Below are 13,518 nucleotides of genomic sequence, written 5' to 3' on the forward strand. Positions count from 1 at the left end.
AGAGTAGAGGTAGAGAGATTAGAGAGAGTAGAGGTAGAGAGAGTAGAGATAGTAGAGGTAGAGAGAGTAGAGGTAGAGAGAGTAGAGAGAGTAGAGGTAGAGAGAGTAGAGAGAGTAGAGTAGAGAGAGTAGAGGTAGAGAGAGTAGAGAGAGTAGAGGTAGAGAGAGTAGAGAGAGTAGAGAAAGTAGAGGTAGAGAGAGTAGAGAGAGTCGAGAGAGTAGAGGTAGAGAGAGTAGAGAGAGTAGAGGTAGAGAGAGTAGAGAGAGTAGAGGTAGAGAGAGTAGAGAGAGTAGAGAGAGTAGAGGTAGAGAGAGTAGAGGTAGAGAGAGTAGAGAGAGTAGAGAGAGTAGAGAGGGTAGAGAGGGTAGACAGAGTAGAGGTAGAGAGAGTAGAGAGAGTAGAGGTAGAGAGAGTAAAGAGAGTAGAGGTAGAGAGAGTAGAGGTAGAGAGATTAGAGAGAGTAGAGGTAGAGAGAGTAGAGAGAGTAGAGGTAGAGAGAGTAGAGAGAGTAGAGGTAGAGAGAGTAGAGTAGAGAGAGTAGAGAGAGTAGAGTAGAGAGAGTAGAGGTAGAGAGAGTAGAGAGAGTAGAGAAAGTAGAGGTAGAGAGAGTAGAGAGAGTCGAGAGAGTAGAGGTAGAGAGAGTAGAGAGAGTAGAGAGAGTAGAGGTAGAGAGAGTAGAGAGAGTAGAGGTAGAGAGAGTAGAGGTAGACAGAGTAGAGGTAGAGAGAGTAGACAGAGTAGAGGTAGAGAGAGTAGAGGTAGAGAGAGTAGAGAGAGTAGAGGTAGAGAGAGTAGAGGTAGAGTGAGTAGAGGGAGTAGAGGTAGAGAGAGTAGAGAGAGTAGAGGTAGAGAGAGTAGAAGTAGAGGGAGTAGAGGTAGAGGGAGTAGAGGTAGAGGGAGTAGAGGTAGAGGGAGTAGAGGGAGTAGAGTGAGTAGAGGTAGAGGGAGTAGAGGGAGTAGAGTGAGTAGAGGTAGAGGGAGTAGAGTGAGTAGAGGTAGAGGGAGTAGAGGGAGTAGAGTGAGTAGAGGTAGAGGGAGTAGAGTGAGTAGAGGTAGAGGGAGTAGAGGTAGAGGGAGTAGAGTGAGTAGAGGGAGTAGAGGGAGTAGAGTGAGTAGAGGGAGTAGAGGGAGTAGAGGTAGAGGGAGTAGAGTGAGTAGAGGTAGAGGGAGTAGAGAGAGTAGAGAGAGTAGAGAGAGTAGAGGTAGAGAGAGTAGAGAGAGTAGAGAGAGTAGACGTAGAGAGAGTAGAGAGAGTAGAGGTAGAGAGAGTAGAGGTAGAGAGATTAGAGAGAGTAGAGGTAGAGAGAGTAGAGATAGTAGAGGTAGAGAGAGTAGAGGTAGAGAGAGTAGAGAGAGTAGAGGTAGAGAGAGTAGAGAGAGTAGAGTAGAGAGAGTAGAGGTAGAGAGAGTAGAGAGAGTAGAGGTAGAGAGAGTAGAGAGAGTAGAGAAAGTAGAGGTAGAGAGAGTAGAGAGAGTCGAGAGAGTAGAGGTAGAGAGAGTAGAGAGAGTAGAGGTAGAGAGAGTAGAGAGAGTAGAGGTAGAGAGAGTAGAGAGAGTAGAGAGAGTAGAGAGAGTAGAGGTAGAGAGAGTAGAGAGAGTAGAGAGAGTAGAGAGAGTAGAGGTAGACAGAGTAGAGAGGGTAGAGAGGGTAGACAGAGTAGAGGTAGAGAGAGTAGAGAGAGTAGAGGTAGAGAGAGTAAAGAGAGTAGAGGTAGAGAGAGTAGAGGTAGAGAGAGTAGAGAGAGTAGAGGTAGAGAGAGTAGAGAGAGTAGAGGTAGAGAGAGTAGAGTAGAGAGAGTAGAGGTAGAGAGAGTAGAGAGAGTAGAGTAGAGAGAGTAGAGAGAGTAGAGAAAGTAGAGGTAGAGAGAGTAGAGAGAGTCGAGAGAGTAGAGGTAGAGAGAGTAGAGAGAGTAGAGGTAGAGAGAGTACAGAGAGTAGAGGTAGAGAGAGTAGAGGTAGACAGAGTAGAGGTAGAGAGAGTAGACAGAGTAGAGGTAGAGAGAGTAGAGGTAGAGAGAGTAGAGAGAGTAGAGGTAGAGAGAGTAGAGGTAGAGTGAGTAGAGGGAGTAGAGGTAGAGAGAGTAGAGAGAGTAGAGGTAGAGAGAGTAGAAGTAGAGGGAGTAGAGGTAGAGGGAGTAGAGGTAGAGGGAGTAGAGGTAGAGGGAGTAGAGGGAGTAGAGTGAGTAGAGGTAGAGGGAGTAGAGGGAGTAGAGTGAGTAGAGGTAGAGGGAGTAGAGTGAGTAGAGGTAGAGGGAGTAGAGGGAGTAGAGTGAGTAGAGGTAGAGGGAGTAGAGTGAGTAGAGGTAGAGGGAGTAGAGGTAGAGGGAGTAGAGGGAGTAGAGTGAGTAGAGGGAGTAGAGGGAGTAGAGGTAGAGGGAGTAGAGTGAGTAGAGGTAGAGGGAGTAGAGGGAGTAGAGGTAGAGTGAGTAGAGGGAGTAGAGTGAGTAGAGGTAGAGGGAGTAGAGTGAATAGAGGTAGAGGGAGTAGAGAGAGTAGAGGTAGAGAGAGTAGAGAGAGTAGAGGTAGAGAGAGTAGAGGTAGAGAGAGTAGAGGTAGAGAGAGTAGAGTGAGTAGAGGTAGAGAGAGTAGAGAGAGTAGAGGTAGAGAGAGTAGAGAGAGTAGAGGTAGAGAGAGTAGAGGTAGAGAGAGTAGAGGTAGAGAGAGTAGAGAGAGTAGAGGTAGAGAGAGTAGAGAGAGTAGACGTAGAGAGAGTAGAGGTAGAGAGAGTAGAGGTAGAGAGAGTAGAGGTAGAGAGATTAGAGAGAGTAGAGGTAGAGAGAGTAGAGAGAGTAGAGGTAGAGAGAGTAGAGGTAGAGAGAGTACAGAGAGTAGAGATAGTAGAGGTAGAGAGAGTAGAGGTAGAGAGAGTAGAGAGAGTAGAGGTAGAGAGAGTAGAGAGAGTAGAGTAGAGAGAGTAGAGGTAGAGAGAGTAGAGAGAGTAGAGAAAGTAGAGGTAGAGAGAGTAGAGAGAGTCGAGAGAGTAGAGGTAGAGAGAGTAGAGAGAGTAGAGGTAGAGAGAGTAGAGAGAGTAGAGGTAGAGAGAGTAGAGAGAGTAGAGAGAGTAGAGGTAGAGAGAGTAGAGAGAGTAGAGTAGAGAGAGTAGAGAGAGTAGAGGTAGAGAGAGTAGAGAGAGTAGAGGTAGAGAGAGTAGAGGTAGACAGAGTAGAGGTACAGAGATTAGAGAGAGTAGAGGTAGAGAGAGTAGAGAGAGTAGAGGTAGAGAGAGTAGAGAGAGTAGAGGTAGAGAGAGTAGAGAGAGTAGAGGTAGAGAGAGTAGAGGTAGAGAGAGTAGAGAGAGTAGAGTAGAGAGAGTAGAGGTAGAGAGAGTAGAGAGAGTAGAGGTAGAGAGAGTAGAGGTAGACAGAGTAGAGGTAGAGAGAGTAGACAGAGTAGAGGTAGAGAGAGTAGAGGTAGAGAGAGTAGAGAGAGTAGAGGTAGAGAGAGTAGAGGTAGAGTGAGTAGAGGGAGTAGAGGTAGAGAGAGTAGAGAGAGTAGAGGTAGAGAGAGTAGAAGTAGAGGGAGTAGAGGTAGAGGGAGTAGAGGTAGAGGGAGTAGAGGTAGAGGGAGTAGAGGGAGTAGAGTGAGTAGAGGTAGAGGGAGTAGAGGGAGTAGAGTGAGTAGAGGTAGAGGGAGTAGAGTGAGTAGAGGTAGAGGGAGTAGAGGGAGTATAGGTAGAGGGAGTAGAGGTAGAGGGAGTAGAGTGAGTAGAGGGAGTAGAGGGAGTAGAGGGAGTAGAGTGAGTAGAGGGAGTAGAGTGAGTAGGAGTAGAGGGAGTAGAGGGACTAGAGTGAGTAGAGGTAGAGAGAGTAGAGAGAGTAGAGGTAGAGGGAGTAGAGTGAGTAGAGGTAGAGGGAGTAGAGGGAGTAGAGGTAGAGTGAGTAGAGGGAGTAGAGTGAGTAGAGGTAGAGGGAGTAGAGTGAATAGAGGTAGAGGGAGTAGAGGTAGAGGGAGTAGAGTGAGTAGAGGTAGAGAGAGTAGAGAGAGTAGAGGTAGAGAGAGTAGAGAGAGTAGAGAGAGTAGAGGTAGAGAGAGTAGAGGTAGAGAGATTAGAGAGAGTAGAGGTAGAGAGAGTAGAGAGAGTAGAGGTAGAGAGAGTACAGAGAGTAGAGATAGTAGAGGTAGAGAGAGTAGAGGTAGAGAGAGTAGAGAGAGTAGAGGTAGAGAGAGTAGAGAGAGTAGAGTAGAGAGAGTAGAGGTAGAGAGAGTAGAGAGAGTAGAGAAAGTAGAGGTAGAGAGAGTAGAGAGAGTCGAGAGAGTAGAGGTAGAGAGAGTAGAGAGAGTAGAGGTAGAGAGAGTAGAGAGAGTAGAGAGAGTAGAGAGAGTAGAGGTAGAGAGAGTAGAGAGAGTAGAGTAGAGAGAGTAGAGAGAGTAGAGGTAGAGAGAGTAGAGAGAGTAGAGGTAGAGAGAGTAGAGGTAGACAGAGTAGAGGTACAGAGATTAGAGAGAGTAGAGGTAGAGAGAGTAGAGAGAGTAGAGGTAGAGAGAGTAGAGAGAGTAGAGGTAGAGAGAGTAGAGAGAGTAGAGGTAGAGAGAGTAGAGGTAGAGAGAGTAGAGAGAGTAGAGTAGAGAGAGTAGAGGTAGAGAGAGTAGAGAGAGTAGAGGTAGAGAGAGTAGAGGTAGACAGAGTAGAGGTAGAGAGAGTAGACAGAGTAGAGGTAGAGAGAGTAGAGGTAGAGAGAGTAGAGAGAGTAGAGGTAGAGAGAGTAGAGGTAGAGTGAGTAGAGGGAGTAGAGGTAGAGAGAGTAGAGAGAGTAGAGGTAGAGAGAGTAGAAGTAGAGGGAGTAGAGGTAGAGGGAGTAGAGGTAGAGGGAGTAGAGGGAGTAGAGTGAGTAGAGGTAGAGGGAGTAGAGGGAGTAGAGTGAGTAGAGGTAGAGGGAGTAGAGTGAGTAGAGGTAGAGGGAGTAGAGGGAGTAGAGGTAGAGGGAGTAGAGGTAGAGGGAGTAGAGTGAGTAGAGGGAGTAGAGGGAGTAGAGGGAGTAGAGTGAGTAGAGGGAGTAGAGTGAGTAGGAGTAGAGGGAGTAGAGGGACTAGAGTGAGTAGAGGTAGAGAGAGTAGAGAGAGTAGAGGTAGAGGGAGTAGAGTGAGTAGAGGTAGAGGGAGTAGAGGGAGTAGAGGTAGAGTGAGTAGAGGGAGTAGAGTGAGTAGAGGTAGAGGGAGTAGAGTGAATAGAGGTAGAGGGAGTAGAGGTAGAGGGAGTAGAGTGAGTAGAGGTAGAGAGAGTAGAGAGAGTAGAGGTAGAGAGAGTAGAGAGAGTAGAGGTAGAGAGAGTAGAGGTAGAGAGAGTAGAGGTAGAGAGAGTAGAGAGAGTAGAGGTAGAGAGAGTAGAGAAAGTAGAGAGAGTAGAGGTAGACAGAGTAGAGGTAGAGAGAGTAGAGAGAGAAGACGTAGAGAGAGTAGAGAGAGTAGAGGTAGAGAGAGTAGAGGTAGAGAGAGTAGAGAGAGTAGAGGTAGAGAGATTAGAGAGAGTAGAGGTAGAGAGAGTAGAGAGAGTAGAGGTAGAGAGAGTAGAGGTAGAGAGAGTAGAGAGAGTAGAGGTAGAGAGAGTAGAGAGAGTAGAGTAGAGAGAGTAGAGGTAGAGAGAGTAGAGAGAGTAGAGGTAGAGAGAGTAGAGAGAGTAGAGAAAGTAGAGGTAGAGAGAGTAGAGAGAGTCGAGAGAGTAGAGGTAGAGAGAGTAGAGAGAGTAGAGGTAGAGAGAGTAGAGAGAGTAGAGGTAGAGAGAGTAGAGAGAGTAGAGAGAGTAGAGAGAGTAGAGGTAGAGAGAGTAGAGGTAGAGAGAGTAGAGAGGGTAGAGAGGGTAGACAGAGTAGAGGTAGAGAGAGTAGAGAGAGTAGAGGTAGAGAGAGTAAAGAGAGTAGAGGTAGAGAGAGTAGAGAGAGTAGAGGTAGAGAGAGTAGAGAGAGTAGAGGTAGAGAGAGTAAAGAGAGTAGAGGTAGAGAGAGTAGAGAGAGTAGAGGTAGAGAGATTAGAGAGAGTAGAGGTAGAGAGAGTAGAGAGAGTAGAGGTAGAGAGAGTAGAGAGAGTAGAGAGAGTAGAGGTAGAGAGAGTAGAGAGAGTAGAGGTAGAGAGAGTAGAGAGAGTAGAGGTAGAGAGAGTAGAGAGAGTAGAGGTAGAGAGAGTAGAGAGAGTAGAGGTAGACAGAGTAGAGGTACAGAGATTAGAGAGAGTAGAGGTAGAGAGAGTAGAGGTAGACAGAGTAGAGGTACAGAGATTAGAGAGAGTAGAGGTAGAGAGAGTAGAGAGAGTAGAGGTAGAGAGAGTAGAGAGAGTAGAGGTAGAGAGAGTAGAGGTAGAGAGAGTAGAGAGAGTAGAGAGAGTAGAGTAGAGAGAGTAGAGTAGAGAGAGTAGAGGTAGAGAGAGTAGAGAGAGTAGAGAGAGTAGAGGTAGAGAGAGTAGAGGTAGAGAGAGTAGAGAGAGTAGAGGTAGAGAGAGTAGAGGTAGACAGAGTAGACAGAGTAGAGGTAGAGAGAGTAGAGGTGGAGAGAGTAGACAGAGTAGAGGTAGAGAGAGTAGAGAGAGTAGAGGTAGAGAGAGTAGAGGTAGAGAGAGTAGAGAGAGTAGAGGTAGAGAGAGTAGAGGTAGAGAGAGTAGAGAGAGTAGAGGTAGAGAGAGTAGAGAGAGTAGAGGTAGAGAGAGTAGAGAGAGTAGAGAGAGTAGAGAGAGGAGAGAGTAGAGAGAGTAGAGGTAGAGAGAGTAGAGGTAGAGAGAGTAGAGGTAGAGAGAATAGAGAGAGTAGAGGTAGAGAGAGTAGAGGTAGAGAGAGTAGAGAGAGTAGAGGTAGAGGGAGTAGAGTGAGTAGAGGTAGAGGGAGTAGAGGGAGTAGAGGTAGAGTGAGTAGAGGGAGTAGAGTGAGTAGAGGTAGAGGGAGTAGAGTGAATAGAGGTAGAGGGAGTAGAGGTAGAGGGAGTAGAGTGAGTAGAGGTAGAGAGAGTAGAGAGAGTAGAGGTAGAGAGAGTAGAGAGAGTAGAGAGAGTAGAGGTAGAGAGAGTAGAGGTAGAGAGATTAGAGAGAGTAGAGGTAGAGAGAGTAGAGAGAGTAGAGGTAGAGAGAGTAGAGGTAGAGAGAGTACAGAGAGTAGAGATAGTAGAGGTAGAGAGAGTAGAGGTAGAGAGAGTAGAGAGAGTAGAGGTAGAGAGAGTAGAGAGAGTAGAGTAGAGAGAGTAGAGGTAGAGAGAGTAGAGAGAGTAGAGAAAGTAGAGGTAGAGAGAGTAGAGAGAGTCGAGAGAGTAGAGGTAGAGAGAGTAGAGAGAGTAGAGGTAGAGAGAGTAGAGAGAGTAGAGGTAGAGAGAGTAGAGAGAGTAGAGAGAGTAGAGGTAGAGAGAGTAGAGAGAGTAGAGTAGAGAGAGTAGAGAGAGTAGAGGTAGAGAGAGTAGAGAGAGTAGAGGTAGAGAGAGTAGAGGTAGACAGAGTAGAGGTACAGAGATTAGAGAGAGTAGAGGTAGAGAGAGTAGAGAGAGTAGAGGTAGAGAGAGTAGAGAGAGTAGAGGTAGAGAGAGTAGAGAGAGTAGAGGTAGAGAGAGTAGAGGTAGAGAGAGTAGAGAGAGTAGAGTAGAGAGAGTAGAGGTAGAGAGAGTAGAGAGAGTAGAGGTAGAGAGAGTAGAGGTAGACAGAGTAGAGGTAGAGAGAGTAGACAGAGTAGAGGTAGAGAGAGTAGAGGTAGAGAGAGTAGAGAGAGTAGAGGTAGAGAGAGTAGAGGTAGAGTGAGTAGAGGGAGTAGAGGTAGAGAGAGTAGAGAGAGTAGAGGTAGAGAGAGTAGAAGTAGAGGGAGTAGAGGTAGAGGGAGTAGAGGTAGAGGGAGTAGAGGGAGTAGAGTGAGTAGAGGTAGAGGGAGTAGAGGGAGTAGAGTGAGTAGAGGTAGAGGGAGTAGAGTGAGTAGAGGTAGAGGGAGTAGAGGGAGTAGAGGTAGAGGGAGTAGAGGTAGAGGGAGTAGAGTGAGTAGAGGGAGTAGAGGGAGTAGAGGGAGTAGAGTGAGTAGAGGGAGTAGAGTGAGTAGGAGTAGAGGGAGTAGAGGGACTAGAGTGAGTAGAGGTAGAGAGAGTAGAGAGAGTAGAGGTAGAGGGAGTAGAGTGAGTAGAGGTAGAGGGAGTAGAGGGAGTAGAGGTAGAGTGAGTAGAGGGAGTAGAGTGAGTAGAGGTAGAGGGAGTAGAGTGAATAGAGGTAGAGGGAGTAGAGGTAGAGGGAGTAGAGTGAGTAGAGGTAGAGAGAGTAGAGAGAGTAGAGGTAGAGAGAGTAGAGAGAGTAGAGAGAGTAGAGGTAGAGAGAGTAGAGGTAGAGAGAGTAGAGGTAGAGAGAGTAGAGAGAGTAGAGGTAGAGAGAGTAGAGAAAGTAGAGAGAGTAGAGGTAGACAGAGTAGAGGTAGAGAGAGTAGAGAGAGTAGACGTAGAGAGAGTAGAGAGAGTAGAGGTAGAGAGAGTAGAGGTAGAGAGAGTAGAGAGAGTAGAGGTAGAGAGATTAGAGAGAGTAGAGGTAGAGAGAGTAGAGAGAGTAGAGGTAGAGAGAGTAGAGGTAGAGAGAGTAGAGAGAGTAGAGGTAGAGAGAGTAGAGAGAGTAGAGTAGAGAGAGTAGAGGTAGAGAGAGTAGAGAGAGTAGAGGTAGAGAGAGTAGAGAGAGTAGAGAAAGTAGAGGTAGAGAGAGTAGAGAGAGTCGAGAGAGTAGAGGTAGAGAGAGTAGAGAGAGTAGAGGTAGAGAGAGTAGAGAGAGTAGAGGTAGAGAGAGTAGAGAGAGTAGAGAGAGTAGAGAGAGTAGAGGTAGAGAGAGTAGAGGTAGAGAGAGTAGAGAGGGTAGAGAGGGTAGACAGAGTAGAGGTAGAGAGAGTAGAGAGAGTAGAGGTAGAGAGAGTAAAGAGAGTAGAGGTAGAGAGAGTAGAGAGAGTAGAGGTAGAGAGAGTAGAGAGAGTAGAGGTAGAGAGAGTAAAGAGAGTAGAGGTAGAGAGAGTAGAGAGAGTAGAGGTAGAGAGATTAGAGAGAGTAGAGGTAGAGAGAGTAGAGAGAGTAGAGGTAGAGAGAGTAGAGAGAGTAGAGAGAGTAGAGGTAGAGAGAGTAGAGAGAGTAGAGGTAGAGAGAGTAGAGAGAGTAGAGGTAGAGAGAGTAGAGAGAGTAGAGGTAGACAGAGTAGAGGTACAGAGATTAGAGAGAGTAGAGGTAGAGAGAGTAGAGGTAGACAGAGTAGAGGTACAGAGATTAGAGAGAGTAGAGGTAGAGAGAGTAGAGAGAGTAGAGGTAGAGAGAGTAGAGAGAGTAGAGGTAGAGAGAGTAGAGGTAGAGAGAGTAGAGAGAGTAGAGAGAGTAGAGTAGAGAGAGTAGAGTAGAGAGAGTAGAGGTAGAGAGAGTAGAGAGAGTAGAGAGAGTAGAGGTAGAGAGAGTAGAGGTAGAGAGAGTAGAGAGAGTAGAGGTAGAGAGAGTAGAGGTAGACAGAGTAGACAGAGTAGAGGTAGAGAGAGTAGAGGTGGAGAGAGTAGACAGAGTAGAGGTAGAGAGAGTAGAGAGAGTAGAGGTAGAGAGAGTAGAGGTAGAGAGAGTAGAGAGAGTAGAGGTAGAGAGAGTAGAGGTAGAGAGAGTAGAGAGAGTAGAGGTAGAGAGAGTAGAGAGAGTAGAGGTAGAGAGAGTAGAGAGAGTAGAGAGAGTAGAGAGAGGAGAGAGTAGAGAGAGTAGAGGTAGAGAGAGTAGAGGTAGAGAGAGTAGAGGTAGAGAGAATAGAGAGAGTAGAGGTAGAGAGAGTAGAGGTAGAGAGAGTAGAGGTAGAGAGAGTAGAGAGAGTAGAGGTAGAGAGAGTAGAGAGAGTAGAGTTAGAGAGAGTAGAGAGAGTAGAGGTAGAGAGAGTAGAGAGAGTAGAGGTAGAGGGAGTAGAGGTAGAGGGAGTAGAGGTAGAGGGAGTAGAGGTAGAGGGAGTAGAGGGAGTAGAGTGAGTAGAGGTAGAGGGAGTAGAGGGAGTAGAGTGAGTAGAGGTAGAGGGAGTAGAGTGAGTAGAGGTAGAGGGAGTAGAGGGAGTAGAGTGAGTAGAGGTAGAGGGAGTAGAGTGAGTAGAGGTAGAGGGAGTAGAGGTAGAGGGAGTAGAGTGAGTAGAGGGAGTAGAGGGAGTAGAGGGAGTAGAGGGAGTAGAGGTAGAGTGAGTAGAGGTAGAGGGAGTAGAGTGAATAGAGGTAGAGGGAGTAGAGGTAGAGGGAGTAGAGTGAGTAGAGGTAGAGAGAGTAGAGAGAGTAGAGGTAGAGAGAGTAGAGAGAGTAGAGGTAGAGAGAGTAGAGGTAGAGAGAGTAGAGGTAGAGAGAGTAGAGGTAGAGAGAGTACAGAGAGTAGAGAGAGTAGAGGTAGAGAGAGTAGAGGTAGAGAGAGTAGAGAGAGTAGAGTAGAGAGAGTAGAGGTAGAGAGAGTAGAGAGAGTAGAGGTAGAGAGAGTAGAGAGAGTAGAGAAAGTAGAGGTAGAGAGAGTAGAGAGAGTCGAGAGAGTAGAGGTAGAGAGAGTAGAGAGAGTAGAGGTAGAGAGAGTAGAGAGAGTAGAGGTAGAGAGAGTAGAGAGAGTAGAGAGAGTAGAGAGAGTAGAGGTAGAGAGAGTAGAGAGAGTAGAGAGAGTAGAGGTAGAGAGAGTAGAGAGGGTAGAGAGGGTAGAGAGGGTAGACAGAGTAGAGGTAGAGAGAGTAGAGAGAGTAGAGGTAGAGAGAGTAAAGAGAGTAGAGGTAGAGAGAGTAGAGAGAGTAGAGGTAGAGAGAGTAGAGAGAGTAGAGGTAGAGAGAGTAGAGAGAGTAGAGAGAGTAGAGAGAGTAGAGGTAGAGAGAGTAGAGAGAGTAGAGAGAGTAGAGGTAGAGAGAGTAGAGAGGGTAGAGAGGGTAGAGAGGGTAGAGAGGGTAGACAGAGTAGAGGTAGAGAGAGTAGAGAGAGTAGAGGTAGAGAGAGTAAAGAGAGTAGAGGTAGAGAGAGTAGAGAGAGTAGAGGTAGAGAGAGTAGAGGTAGAGAGAGTAGAGAGAGTAGAGGTAGAGAGAGTAGAGGTAGAGAGATTAGAGAGAGTAGAGAGAGTAGAGGTAGAGAGAGTAGAGGTAGAGAGAGTAGAGGTAGAGAGAGTAGAGGTGGAGAGAGTAGACAGAGTAGAGGTAGAGAGAGTAGAGAGAGTAGAGGTAGAGAGAGTAGAGGTAGAGAGAGTAGAGAGAGTAGAGGTAGAGAGAGTAGAGAGAGTAGAGGTAGAGAGAGTAGAGAGAGTAGAGAGAGTAGAGGTAGAGAGAGTAGAGGTAGAGAGAGTAGAGGTAGAGAGAGTAGAGAGAGTAGAGGTAGAGAGAGTAGAGAGAGTAGAGGTAGAGAGAGTAGAGGTAGAGAGAGTAGAGAGAGTAGAGGTAGAGAGAGTAGAGGTAGAGAGAGTAGAGAGAGTAGAGGTAGAGAGAGTAGAGAGAGTAGAGGTAGAGAGAGTAGAGAGAGTAGAGGTAGAGAGAGTAGAGGTAGAGAGAGTAGAGAGAGTAGAGTAGAGAGAGTAGAGAGAGTAGAGGTAGAGAGAGTAGAGAGAGTAGAGGTAGAGAGAGTAGAGTAGAGAGAGTAGAGGTAGACAGAGTAGAGGTAGAGAGAGTAGACAGAGTAGAGGTAGAGAGAGTAGAGGTAGAGAGAGTAGAGAGAGTAGAGGTAGAGAGAGTAGAGGTAGAGTGAGTAGAGGGAGTAGAGGTAGAGAGAGTAGAGAGAGTAGAGGTAGAGAGAGTAGAAGTAGAGGGAGTAGAGGTAGAGGGAGTAGAGGTAGAGGGAGTAGAGGTAGAGGGAGTAGAGGTAGAGGGAGTAGAGGGAGTAGAGTGAGTAGAGGTAGAGGGAGTAGAGGGAGTAGAGTGAGTAGAGGTAGAGGGAGTAGAGGGAGTAGAGTGAGTAGAGGTAGAGGGAGTAGAGTGAGTAGAGGTAGAGGGAGTAGAGGTAGAGGGAGTAGAGTGAGTAGAGGGAGTAGAGGGAGTAGAGTGAGTAGAGGGAGTAGAGTGAGTAGAGGTAGAGGGAGTAGAGGGAGTAGAGTGAGTAGAGGTAGAGAGAGTAGAGAGAGTAGAGGTAGAGGGAGTAGAGTGAGTAGAGGGAGTAGAGGGAGTAGAGGGAGTAGAGGTAGAGTGAGTAGAGGGAGTAGATTGAGTAGAGGTAGAGGGAGTAGAGTGAATAGAGGTAGAGGGAGTAGAGGTAGAGGGAGTAGAGTGAGTAGAGGTAGAGAGAGTAGAGAGAGTAGAGGTAGAGAGAGTAGAGAGAGTAGAGAGAGTAGAGGTGGAGAGAGTAGAGGTAGAGAGAGTAGAGGTAGAGAGAGTAGAGAGAGTAGAGGTAGAGAGAGTAGAGAAAGTAGAGAGAGTAGAGGTAGACAGAGTAGAGGTAGAGAGAGTAGAGGTAGAGAGAGTAGAGAGAGTAGACGTAGAGAGAGTAGAGAGAGTAGAGGTAGAGAGAGTAGAGGTAGAGAGAGTAGAGAGAGTAGAGGTAGAGAGATTAGAGAGAGTAGAGGTAGAGAGAGTAGAGAGAGTAGAGGTAGAGAGAGTAGAGGTAGAGAGAGTAGAGAGAGTAGAGGTAGAGAGAGTAGAGAGAGTAGAGTAGAGAGAGTAGAGGTAGAGAGAGTAGAGAAAGTAGAGGTAGAGAGAGTAGAGAGAGTCGAGAGAGTAGAGGTAGAGAGAGAAGAGAGAGTAGAGGTAGAGAGAGTAGAGAGAGTAGAGGTAGAGAGAGTAGAGAGAGTAGAGAGAGTAGAGGTAGAGAGAGTAGAGGTAGAGAGAGTAGAGAGAGTAGAGAGAGTAGAGGTAGAGAGAGTAGAGAGGGTAGAGAGGGTAGAGAGGGTAGACAGAGTAGAGGTAGAGAGAGTAGAGAGAGTAGAGGTAGAGAGAGTAAAGAGAGTAGAGGTAGAGAGAGTAGAGAGAGTAGAGGTAGAGAGATTAGAGAGAGTAGAGGTAGAGAGAGTAGAGAGAGTAGAGGTAGAGAGAGTAGAGAGAGTAGAGGTAGAGAGAGTAGAGGTAGAGAGAGTAGAGATAGAGAGAGTAGAGAGAGTAGAGGTAGAGAGAGTAGAGAGAGTAGAGGTAGAGAGAGTAGAGGTAGAGAGAGTAGAGAGAGTAGAGGTAGAGAGAGTAGAGAGAGTAGAGAGAGTAGAGAGAGTAGAGGTAGAGAGAGTAGAGAGAGTAGAGGTAGAGAGAGTAGAGAGAGTAGAGAGAGTAGAGTAGAGAGAGTAGAGGTAGAGAGAGTAGAGGTAGAGAGAGTAGAGAGAGTAGAGGTAGAGAGAGTAGAGAGAGTAGAGGTAGAGAGAGTAGAGAGAGTAGAGGTAGAGAGAGTAGAGAGAGTAGAGAGAGTAGAGGTAGAGAGAGTAGAGACAGTAGAGGTACAGAGAGTAGAGGTACAGAGAGTAGAGAGAGTAGAGGTAGACAGAGTAGAGGTAGAGAGAGTAGAGAGAGTAGAGGTAGAGAGAGTAGAGAGAGTAGAGGTAGAGAGAGTAGAGAGAGTAGAGGTAGAGAGAGTAGAGTAGAGAGAGTAGAGAGAGTAGAGGTAGAGAGAGTAGAGAGAGTAGAGTAGAGAGAGTAGAGGTAGAGAGAGTAGAGAGAGTAGAGAAAGTAGA

This window comes from Paralichthys olivaceus, chromosome 24, assembly GCF_024713975.1.
Source record: "Paralichthys olivaceus isolate ysfri-2021 chromosome 24, ASM2471397v2, whole genome shotgun sequence".
In the NCBI taxonomy this organism is placed as follows: Eukaryota; Metazoa; Chordata; class Actinopteri; order Pleuronectiformes; family Paralichthyidae; genus Paralichthys; species Paralichthys olivaceus.